The sequence below is a fragment of the Equus przewalskii genome, chromosome 2 (genome assembly GCF_037783145.1).
Source record: "Equus przewalskii isolate Varuska chromosome 2, EquPr2, whole genome shotgun sequence".
Classification (NCBI taxonomy): domain Eukaryota; kingdom Metazoa; phylum Chordata; class Mammalia; order Perissodactyla; family Equidae; genus Equus; species Equus przewalskii.
This window is the reverse complement of record NC_091832.1, coordinates 50600150-50612199: the sequence shown is the minus strand read 5'-3', so window position 1 is coordinate 50612199 and position 12050 is coordinate 50600150. Positions and strand designations below refer to the sequence as shown.

General features: G+C 43.2%; 1 long non-coding RNA gene across 1 annotated transcript; it reads right to left on the bottom strand.

Moving 5' to 3' along the window:
- Positions 1-516: 516 nt before the first annotated feature.
- On the bottom strand, positions 517-11127 carry LOC139078775 (uncharacterized). The gene is made up of 3 exons (XR_011531867.1): positions 11002-11127; positions 734-961; positions 517-650 (listed from the first exon to the last, which is right to left on the bottom strand). It is a non-coding gene; the product is annotated as an uncharacterized lncRNA (long non-coding RNA).
- Between the last annotated feature and the right edge of the window lie 923 nt (positions 11128-12050).

The following is a 12050-nucleotide window of genomic DNA, read 5'->3' as shown; positions in this document are numbered from 1 at the left end:
AGGATTATCCTGAAGAAGAAATGAGACAACCAATGTGAATTTCTCATTCCTCCAACTGGCAGAGAACAGATCACAGCAAAAGCCCCTTCTCCTTCTCCTGATCTTTTGGGCGCAAACTAGGTTTGTAAATTCATTTGAATATTATTTTCCAACTCCAGTTACATTCTCCTCTTCTTTCTTCATTTCTTCCTGCTTTTTCCTGTCAATACACATACTTCAAATGCCTTAGGAGCACAGAGGCCAATTTGTGACAGCTTGATTCCGTGACTTTGTTATTTGCAGTTAACTTTACCCTGCAATTTAAGACATAGATTGATAGGATGTGACAGCAGAGTTCCAGGGTCCCATGGCCTCAAGTTGACAGGAGTGCACATTCCGTGACACTCGAGGTGTTACTTACTTTATGTGAATTATCTCACTCCTCAACGCATTTTTCGAGAGGTGTGTATTACTTTAAGTAATGCTTAACTTCTGTAATAGATAAACTCTCATGTCTCCATGGCTTAATACAATACACTTTTATTTCCTGCAAAGGAAAAGCCCAGCAAGTGGAGCCCAGTGTCAGGAGATCTGTGCATGGGGACTTGGGCTGCCGAGGGTCCTTCAGTCTTCACACATGGCTCCGCAGGCGGCCAGGGAGGGGAGAGGGCCTGAAGAAAGGGGAAGAAAGAGAAAGAGGGACTTGGGGGGCTTTTCTGCTTGTGTTTTTTCATCAGAAGGGAGCCAGACCTACCTGCAGGGCAGCTGGGGCAGGTGGTCTCGCGAGGTTCCCAGGAAGAAGGGGAAATCCCTGTCTCAGGTGAGTGTGAAAGTCCCCGTTGTACAGATGAAGACGTGAATGGGCACAGGAAGTCAACAGGAGAGCCAGCTTCTGAATGTGGGCAACTGTTCCATTGCTCTTCAACCTTCTGGGAATTATGCTTTTGAATTTCCAAGTACGTATCAGAAATACATATTTTTCCTAAATAAAAATCAAATAGGTAAAACTTGAACTGAAAAAAGATAATCAATGCAATTCTTCTCAAAATGGAGTTTGTGTCAGTGTGTCAGGGGATGCAAGACCTGAAACATTAACTTTTGCTTAATAGTAAGGCACTAAAAATATTTTTCTATGAAACTGGATATATACAAATTTAAATGAATTTTTAAGATTGAAAACGGAACTTCAAATAAAAAAGTTGCTTGTGGTGGGCCACTGCTATGCCCTTGGACACTTAGGGATTCAAAGTCACTCTTTCTAAGGTGAAAGACCTGTACTCTGAAAACTATAAGTCATTGATGAAAGAAATTGAAGAAGACACGAATAAATGGAAAGATATACCATGTCCATGGATCGGAAGCATTAATATTGTTAAAATGTTCATACTACCTGAAACAATCTATAGATGCAATGCAATCCCCATCAAAATACCAATGGCATTTTTCACAGAGCTGGAACAAAAATTTCTAAAATTTGTATGGAACCACAGAAGACCCCAAATAGCCAAAGCAATCTTGAGAAAGAAGAACAAAGCTGGAGGTATCATGCCTCCTGGTTTCAAACTACTATACGACGAAGTGATAGTAATCAAAACAGTATGGTACTGGCACAAACATAGACAGATTGATCAATGGAACAGAATAGAGAGCCCAGAAATATATCCCCACTTATATGGTCCATTAATTTATGAGAAGGGACCCAAGAATATACAATGGGGAAAAGACAGTCTCTTCAATAAGTGGTGTTGGGAAAACTAGACACCTACATGCAAAAGAATGAAAGTAGATCACTATCTTACACTATATACAAAAATAAATTCAAAATAGATTAAAGACTTAAAACCATAAAACTCCTAGAAGAAAACATAGGAAGTCAGTTCTTTAGTATCACTCTTAGCAATATATTTTTGGACCAGTCTCCTCAGGAAAGGGCAGCAAAACCAAAAATAAACAAATGAGACTACATCAAACTAAAAACAGTTTGTGTAGTGAAGGAAATAATCAACAAGACAAAAAGGCAACCTACTGAGTGGGAGAAGATATTTACAAATCATACATCCAATAAGGGGTTAATATCCAAAATACATAAAGAACGTACACAACTTAATATCAAAAACAGAAACAACCTGATTAATAAATGGGCAGAGACATTTTTCCAAAGAAGACATACAGATGGCCAACAGGCTCATAAAAAGATACTCAACAGCACTGATCACCAGGGAAATGCAGATCCAAACCACGATGAGATACTGCCTCATACTTGTCAGAATCGCTATTATGAAAAGACAAGAAATAAGTGTTGGTGAGGATGTGGAGAAAAGGGAACCCTCATACACTGTTGGTGGAAATGTAAATTGGTACAGCCACAGAGGAAGGTAGTATAGGGTTTCCCCAAACAATTAAAAGTAGAACTAACATATGATCCAGCAATTCCACTTCTGAGTATTTATCTGAAGAAAACAAAAACACTAATTCAAACAGATATATACATCCTTATGTTCATTGCAGCATTATCTACAATCGCCAAGCTATGGAAGCATCCTAAGTGTCCATCAATAGATGAATGAATAAAGAAGATGTGGTATATACACAATGGAATATTACTCAACCGTAAAGAAGAATGAAACCTTGCCGTTTGCAACAACATGGATGGACCTAGAGGGTATTTTGCTGAGTGAAATAAGTCAGACAGTGAAAGACAAATACTATATGATTTCACTAATATGCGGAAGCTAAAAAACGAAATAAACAAATGGACAAAACAAAACAGAAACAGACTCATAGATACAGGAAACAAACTGGTGGTTACCAGAGGGGAGAGGGGTTGGGGGTGTGTGTGAAATGGGTGAAGGAGATTAAGAGGTACAGACTTCCAGTTATGAAATCAGTAAGGCATGGGAATGTAATGTGTGGCCTAGGGAACATAGTCAATAACATTACAGTAACTTTGTAGGGCGACAGACGGTAACTAGAATTTTCATGCTGATCATTTCATCATGCATATAAATATCAAAATCACTTGCTATATGTCTGAGACTAATAGGATACTGTATATCAATTATACTTCAAAAAAAAAAAAAAAAAAAACAAGCCCAAAGTCACTCCTTTTAGTTTTAGTGGCTGAAAAGTTTGAGACAGTTTAGAATTTTTTACTGAAAAAAAATTATGTGGCACATTTAACTGTAATTTGTGACTAACTCTTTCTGTAACTCTTCTAAATAACCTATATTATGTTTTGGGACTTGACTCCAATTTTACTCCAGTTGTTAACGTTCTCCTAATTTCTGGAGCCCAGCTTTGTGAGTCTGGGACTTCAGCTTTTAACTTCTCTCGCAGCTGACGATTTGCTTCTCTTTTTCAGGGGTAGTCTTGCTGCTTCTTCAAAAACCAAGGAGTACCCTGTCCTATTTCTCTAGTCAGGAGCTGCTTTGAGCTTCTCTTAGCTACAAACCTCTGTCTGGTCCACTGGGAACCATAAACCTTGTGTGCTTTTCTTACATCCGGAGAACATCAGTCTGACTCCTCTTCTCTGCTTTCCATAGAGCGGTAACCATTTAATGTGCGTGGGATGACTAGGCTAATTAAGAGTTTTCCCAGAGCTGGTTCCCTCTAGAAACTTAGCAACTGCCTTCTAGTAGGAGCTGCCCTAGAAACAGAGTTCAATTTAGCAATGTCTCTTTATAGTGGACAGAGCATTTTCATGTTAACTGGCTTTATCATGAAGAGGCGAGAATGGCTCCTTAGTGTCATGTATCACACAGACATCTTATATATGTGACCCAGAAGATGATAGGGAAAGTCCCCCCATGGCTATTATTTATTTTTTTACTTGCTATTTTATTTATTTTATTCCATTTACTTTTTCTTTTTTGACTTTTCCTGTTCTCCACAAGAGACCTCACATTTGATGATATCTCCACCAAATTACCTTTTTTTCCCTTTTTCCTATTTTAAATTCTCTATGGACCTTAGATGCACAGAATTGGATTAATTACATCCTTAGTACACCACTCACTGTCATCACTGGAAAATGCAATTTTATTTAGTTACTTTTGATAATGTAATGAGCGTGCACAAAGCCATCAGTGCACATAAAAGCTGGGCCATTGACAATAACCTATGTGGAACCATATGGTTGCCCCATCCCATGGCATATCTGGCTCCTCCTATCTAAGGCAAACCTTATCCTGAGCCCTATATCAATCATTTTCTTGCTTTGCTTTTTATTTTTATTTTTTTGGTGAGGATGATTGGCCCTGAGCTAATATCTGTTGCCTACCTTCTTCTTTTTTTGCTTGAGGAGGATTGTCCCTGAGCTGACGTCTGTGCCAGTCTTCCTCTATTTTGTATGTGGGACACCACCACAGCATGGCTGATGAGCAGTGTGTAGGTCTGCACCCAAGATCCAAACCTGTGACTCCTGGGCCACCTGAGTTTTGCTTTTTAAATCGTTTCATTTCACTTGTATGTGGTCTTTCAACACTTATTTTGATTTTAGTTATTTAAGACTCTATAAAAATATGAAGATCTATGTAATTTGGGGGGTTATTTTTCCATTTAACGTTAAAATGCTAAGATTTATGCATATCATTGCAAGTTAATATAGCTTATTCACTTCTGCTTATAATCTGTCATGTGACTGGTCCACACTTGGTTCACGCATCTCTTGTCGACCAGCATTTGAGCATTTTCAAGTCTTTTGCTGTGATGACAGTGACAATATGAATGTTCTTGTATATATCACTCTTTGTACACGCTTAGAAATTTCTTTTGAGTATATGATGAGAGTGGAAGTGCTGGGTCACAGGATGGATAAACGGTCAAATTTAGGAAATATTACCAGTGTTGTTTTTAAAAAATCTGACATCAATCAGATTCTTGTTTCTTTGAATGTTCTCTTCTTTCTCTTTTTAAATTTCTATAATATTCTCTCTTTATAAAATACATGTCCTTAAAATTCTCTGAAGTGTGTTTGTGTGCGTTTGTTAACCTCCTTTCTTTGGCGCTTATGGGTTTTTTCTATCTGAGATATTCATCCTTTGGCAATTCCAGAAAATATATCTTCACCATTCAAATATTTTCTCCTTTCTATTTATACTGCTCTCTCTTTCTCTGATTTCTTCTTAATCTAAATACCAGTACTTTAACTTCCATTCTCCATTTCTCTTGGCTTTTCTTTTACATTTTCTATTAGTAATTTTTTATTTTGAGAGATTTCCTCAATCTGGTTTTCCAAATCACAAATTCCTTTCTCAGCTGAATTCCTTCTGCTGTTTATTTATAGTGCGGTATTTATTTAAGAATATTTACATATTTTATGCCAAATGCCTCTATTTTTCTATGTTTGCACTTTCTTCTTTCTGTTTCATATGGCTTATACCTTCCCTTATCTCACTTAAGAAAAACTATACAAAACTTGGAACTAAGGTGAGGGATAATTGAAGCCCTTTCAGTGTCATGCTGGAGCACGGTCTCGTCCCATTCAGGGACTGCCTGACTCTCCAGGAGCGTGTGCTTTTCACTTACTGCTTATAATTAATTAGGGCTCACGCTATGTCAGGCTCATCCTTGAGATTGTTGATAAATAAGAGCTAATTTCTGTCTGGCAGAAAAAGATAACCTGAGAGGTTACAGGTTTTTTTTTCTTTCGCTCCATGAGACCACTTTTGGGCCTGATTTAGCAGTCATAGTCCAGTAATCTTTCTTCCATTGACTGCATAGCCAATCTCTCAAATTCTCATGTGAACCAACTTTACCATTCAGTTGGTTTTAGTGAGCTACATAAATCTGAGTTAAAATATGTGTTCACTATAATTTGTGTGAGAGCTATATTAATTTTTTAAAAATTGTTCTTTGCAAACAATTTTTTTAGACTAATTTTAAATAATTGGTTGTTCTCTTCTAGTTATTCTACTTTTAGTGCACACAATAATCTAATATACTGATTTTCTTATTGTAATATTATGATTTATAATAAGAAATGTGTATTTGGTCTTTGACACTGTTTCTGTCGCAGAGCTCCTAAATGCTTGGAATTTCCTAAGGGGTGAGAGCCATAATGGTGTATTACGTTACATTAATGAAGTGACTTTTAGAAAGCACCTAAGGAGGGGGCTGGCTGCCAGTGGAGCTAACTATGTTATTAAAGGGTGGAAAATTTTAGTCCCACCCCCAACCTCCAGAGAGGGCAGAGGGGCTGGAGACTGAGTTCAGTCACCAATGGCCAAAGATTTAATCAATCTTGCCTATGTAAGGAAGCCTCCAGAAAACCCAAAAGCAGTGGGTTTGGAGTGCTTCCGGGTTGACGGACACGTGGAGGTTTTGCCCAGATGGCGTATGGAAGCTCTGCACCCATTCCCACATCCCTTTCCCTTCGCATCTCTTCCATCTGGCTGTTCCTGAGTTATATCTTTTTATAATAAACTGGTAATCTAGGAAGTAAAATGTTTCTGTGAGTTCTGTGAGCTGCTCTAGCAAATTAATTGAACCCAAGGAGGGGATCATGGGGACTCTGATCTATAACCATTTGGTCAGAAGCACAGGTGACAATCTGGACTTGCCATTGGTGTCTGAAGGGTGGGGGTAGTCTTTTAGGACTGTGTGCTTAACTTGTGGGATCTGACCCATCTCTGGGTAGATAGTCTCAGAACTGGGCTGAATTGCAGGACAGCCTGCTAGTGTTTGGAGAACTGCTCGTCGGTGTGGGGAAGAAAACCCCACACGTGTCAGAATCGGTACTGGAACCCTTGCTTGTGAAATGGTGATGCCCTCAAATGTCTTCTTATTTTGGCATGTGTCTTTCCCCTAGAGATACTGGTTATTTTGTGAGGCAGTGAGGATGCGAGGAGGCCAGACAAGAGGACCCGTGTGGTTTTATAGGAGGGATTTAGTCTTCCTACTGCTTGGCCATCTTGGAAGGAAGCAGAACCAGTACCAGAAACCCAAAGTGGTTTCTTGCTGCCCCACTGCCTTCATAGGGAGATATTCCTGAGAAATCCCCAGTCCCCTGGGTCCTGGGATTTGGTCTCTTTGTCATGGTTCTACACCCTTGTGACATCCGCATTGTGCCTGGCTGTCCCCTGTTGGAGCTGCTGTCCCGCCCCTGGCTGCAGGGTTGGGAATGCTGCTCTCCACTTGTCTACTTTGTCCCAGAGGTGGTACGATCTCTGGCTTTAATTCCCCACACCTCAACTCTAGCAGTGTGAATGGTTGCCCCTCCACACAAAAAAAGAATCAGCTGGAACCTGTGAATGTGGCTTTTTTCACCAAGAAAAAAGGTCTTTGCAAACGCAATTAATTAAGTTAGCAATGTTAAGAGGAGATCATCCTAGATTACCAGGTGGGTCATAAATCCCACGGCAAGTGCTCTCCTAAGAAACAGAAGAGGAGCCACAGACGCAGAGGAGAAGGCCATGTGAAGGGGGAGATGGGGCGGGGGTGACAGGAGCCACGGGCACCTGGAGCCAGGCTGGAAGATGGAAGGAAGGAGGCCCTGAGCCTTTGGAAGAAGCCCTGTCCTGCCGACACCTTGATTTCAGACGTCTGGCCCCTGCCTGTGAGAGAATACATTTCTGTCATTTTAAGCCACCAGATCTGTGGTAATCTGTTCCAGCAGCCCTGGGATAATTCAGATATCCAGGACAGGCTGTAACCTCTAAGAGTCTCTGCTAAAAGCCTGGGGGTAACAGCGGGAAGACCAAACAGGGAGTGATAACAACTACATACAGGCCCAGAGACACTGGGACCTCCCCAGGCGGTCTCCTCACGGGGTCCCGCCACCTCCTCATGTCCGGGAGCAGCATCTGAAGCTGTCAGGGTGTTGGGACTGGCTCAGGCTCACCCCAGCCAGGAGAGGAAGGCCTTTCCCTCGCAGCAGCCTGCCCAGCTGCGAGATGAACTGTCTCTCTGTTCTCGAGAAGCCACTCCTGCCGCGGGCTCGGCCCGCCAGTGCTGTGGGTCGTCAGAGTCCCCGCAGCACATTTCCCGAAGTCTGGGTGCTCATTCCTGTCCAGGTGGGACTGCTCCAAGTCCAGGCCACTGTTTTTTTGTGTTTCAACATTTGAAAAACAACAACAACTCAGAATTGGTGTCACTCAGGGTCATCCTGTTGTATTAAGTTCATTTTAAAATGCTTAAGCTTGGGTTGTTTGTAGAGATAGAATTTTTTCAAGAAATTAGTTCTGCTAATGATTACACGTATGTGAAATCAGTGCATGTGGAGAGAGACTGGGAGGGAATCCGAAAATGGCTAACAGTTTTGTTAGGGTGCTGAGATTACATTAAAGTTACGGGTGGGATTATGGGTGAGATTTTTTGTCTTTAAAATATATCTTTTAACATTTCTTTCAGAGTGCATAATGCTATTTTTACAGTAAATAACGATAGTCATCAAGTTTTGATGCTGTAAGAAAAGAAATATATTTCTTTGCCTATCTCCTCATCACTTTGGGGGGAAAAGTGACACCAGCTGCTAGGGACAAGTTCTCTGCTGAGAGAAACCCTTAGAGTTTGTGTGCATTTCAAATAGTTGCAGATCGATTTGGGAGGCGAAAGCTTTCCCCTCTTGTTAGTGAGGAGGCTACATCTTCCCTTGTCTTGTTAGAGAATCTCAGTCATGAGGTATCGCCTAGATAGGGGGAGGTGAGAGAGGGAATGAGAGGGAGAGAGCCAGACCAAGGAAGGGAGGAGCGTGGACTCATGGAGGAGCCAGAAGGAACATCCAGGCTCTGCCCTGAACTAGCCGCAAGCCCAGCGGGCCGAGGTGGAGGACAGCTGCTGGCAGGGAAGAGCAGGGACTGGTTAGCAGCTTCTGCATGAGCCCGGACCTCCTGCCCAGTCTGCTTCCTCCATCTGGAAGGCACTGCTCCATCCCCACCTGTTGCTATCTACAGGGTTCCCTTAGGCTCACCCCAAAGACAGCTTTTCTATAAGATCTTTATTGACTGCGCCACCTGGACCAGTTTGCAAGTTCCTTGAAACATCTATTCTGTCCTTATCCTTGTCTGACCTCTTGCCTCGGCCCCTCTCCTGTCCAGCCCTCCATGGGTCCCCCACACATTGCATGATAAGATTCTTAAGGGCAGCAAATGTGTATGGTTTTAGTGTCCACATTATGTCTTCCATATTGTCAAGAAAAATGTATTTATATAAACTAAGTTGAAGCCCGGTGATAAAATGAAGCCTAGATTATGAAAGTAACAGAAATCAGTAAAAAGAGCATCAGATCACAATTCTCTATTCATTTTTTAAACACTAGTTTTAGTGTATATATTTTAAAAATTAATTACAATTTAGACAAATTAAAAAATAAAAACAAAAACAAAAGATTGAAAAGTCATACTACTGCCTATTATCCACGCCTATGGTCAAGATCTGGTTGTTTACACCACAGCCATAACCTCCTCCCTCCGTGGGAGGACTGCATTGTAACAACAGGCAGAACACAGGTGCTCTGAATGATTATCAGAAGTTTAAACACTGTCACATGGGGTTGAATACTGACCCTGCATAAAGCTCCTCTAAACTCCAAGGGTTCATGATTCTAGGAGTATTATGATTTAGATAACAGTACCAACTAACATATTGTTGCTAACTCAGTGCCAGACACTGTTTTAAATGCTTTGTGTGTTTTCAATGGTATAACTTTAATGAGCAGATGAGGAAACAAGGCGCTTAACCTCTCTGAGCTTTTACTTTATCTGTAAATGGGATGGTTGTAATGATTAGATGAGTTAATATGAGTCAAGCATCTAGCAGAGTGTTGAGCACGAAGAGAGTGCTGTAAAGTATTTGCTGACTTTTGTTGAGCTCATTGAACTCCACTGTGTCCCAAGCGTTGTGCTGGGCTCTGGGGCTGGAGAGATGAACAAGTCAGTGTTTGCCCTCAAGGGAGCGCTTGACCTGGTGGAGGAGAAGGGCATGTGACCCACTCATTCGAGCAGGATGCAGCGGAAGGCAGTTTGGAAGAACGGAAGACAGTGTACCTAAGTCAGTATGGGTGCAAAGAAAGGGCTTGACTGTCATTCTTTGGCGGAAGCCGTTGTCATCCATGGGGTGTAGCTATCTGTCTCCTGTCTGGTTTTCTCCATTTCTGAGCCATAGTGCCTGAGATTTCGAAATGAGAGATTTATTTATTTGAGTCATTACCCTTTTCCCACAGGCTTCTATAAAACTGCAAATTAATTAGGGGTTTGCATCAGTGGCCTAATGACATGTTGGTCACTTCTTGCATGACAGATTGCAGGGACCTACGCCCAGAGCTTCAGTTCGGAAGTCTGCGTGGAGCCTGGAAACGCCTCGCTGGTCCTGAGGCTCCTGCACCCACACACCTCACCCTGGGAGGCACTGGGCTGAGGGCCAGGACAGACTGGTGGCCCTTTGCACCTGAAGGGGACATGCACAGGAGCAAGGGGAAGGGGCTGGGTCCTGTGTGCAGCCCACCCTCTGTCGCTGGGCATTCTTTTCTTTAGGCGGCTTCTCTCTTCCTGTTGGGACAAAGCTCATCTGGCAGGTCCAGGACAGGCCACCCGAGTCCCCCTCTGCCTGCCAGCCTGCCCATTCCCTGTGTCTCCCTGAGCTCCACCTCCTCCGTCGGCTCCTAGCCGTGTGGCTAATGACAGGCCCATTCAGACCTCATTAGGGGATAGCTTGGTTTCTTCCGCTCTCAGAAGCTAATTATGCCTCTTTCATTAGTTCAATTTCAGCCATTAATGTGCTTCCGTATACAGAAATGGCTGTTTGTTTTAATCTAGGTGACGTGTGTGGCTGTCCTTCCTCTCTCGGCATACATTCGTCTCTGTCTTGTCTCCCCTTCCTTATGAACAGTGCTGCGCTCAGGGTCCCAGTCTTAAGCAACAGAAATCAAAATGGTGAACTTAAAAGCTCAAAGGGATTTATAGTAGAGAAACTGGGCAGCTCATGGAATAAAAGGAAGTACCAAACAATTGATCCCGGGAAACAAGAGGCACCAGGGAAAGCTGGGGACCCGCAGTCCTCTTCAACAACAGGATGTCTTAATCTCACCTTTAAAAGACTCGCCAGGCAGGGTGGCTCCAGAGCGGGTAATTCAGTGGCTCAATGATGTCATCGGGGCTCATGCTGCCATCTCAATATTTTGGCTCATCTTCTTAGCTACTCTCCCCCTCCCCCAATTGGTTCTAGATGGCTCTGGCAGGCGCATGCGTGACTGCAGACAACCACCTCCTGAAGCTGCAAAGGAAGTATTTCTCTCTTGCATCTCTCTCTCTCTCTCTTCTTTTTAAAGCGATCACCCGGGAGAACTCTTCCCAGGAGTTGCTAAGCGAACACCCCCTCGTGTTTCCTTGGCCAGGATTGCACCACGCCTACTGCCTAAGCAGTCTGCCTGGGGGGTGCTGGGCTGGGCTTAGGGCACGTGGATCTCATCCCTCGGGGCTGGCGGAGGTCCTGGCCCCTCTGGAGCACAGAGCTACGAGATGTAGGAGAAACGCTGGGTCTTTAGGCAGAGCAGAGGGCAGAGGCTGCAGGGAAGCGCTTACTCAGCATTCCTCAGCAATCACAGGGAGGGAGGAAGGCCCTTCCCCAAGTGGAAAGCTTGCTGGGGAAACTCGAAGAGCAGCTATCCGTCCTCGGATACTCAAAACTCAGATTCTAAACTTCTGCCAACTTTATGCTCAATTGTGCACATGTGGAATGATGGCACCTGCCAGCACTGAAGCTTCCAGGGAAAGATCAGGGGTTTCAGGTCCACATGCTGTGGACTGAATTGTGCCCCCTGAAATGCACATGCTGAAGCCCTAACCCCACGCGTGACTGTTTGGAGACAGGGCCTGTGAGGAGGTGGTTAAGGTTAAATGAGATCATGGGTGTAGAGCCCTGGTCACGAAGAGGCACCAGAGATCTCCCTCTCCACGTGTGAGGACGCAGCGAGAAGGCTGCTACCCGCAAACCAAGAAGAGAGCCCTCACCAGAAGCCAGGCCCCATTGGCACCTTATTCATGGATTTCCCAGCCTCCAGAACCGTGAGAAAAACACTTCTGTTGTTTCAGCCCCCGGTTGTGGTATTTTTTTATGGCCGATGGAGCTGACTAAGA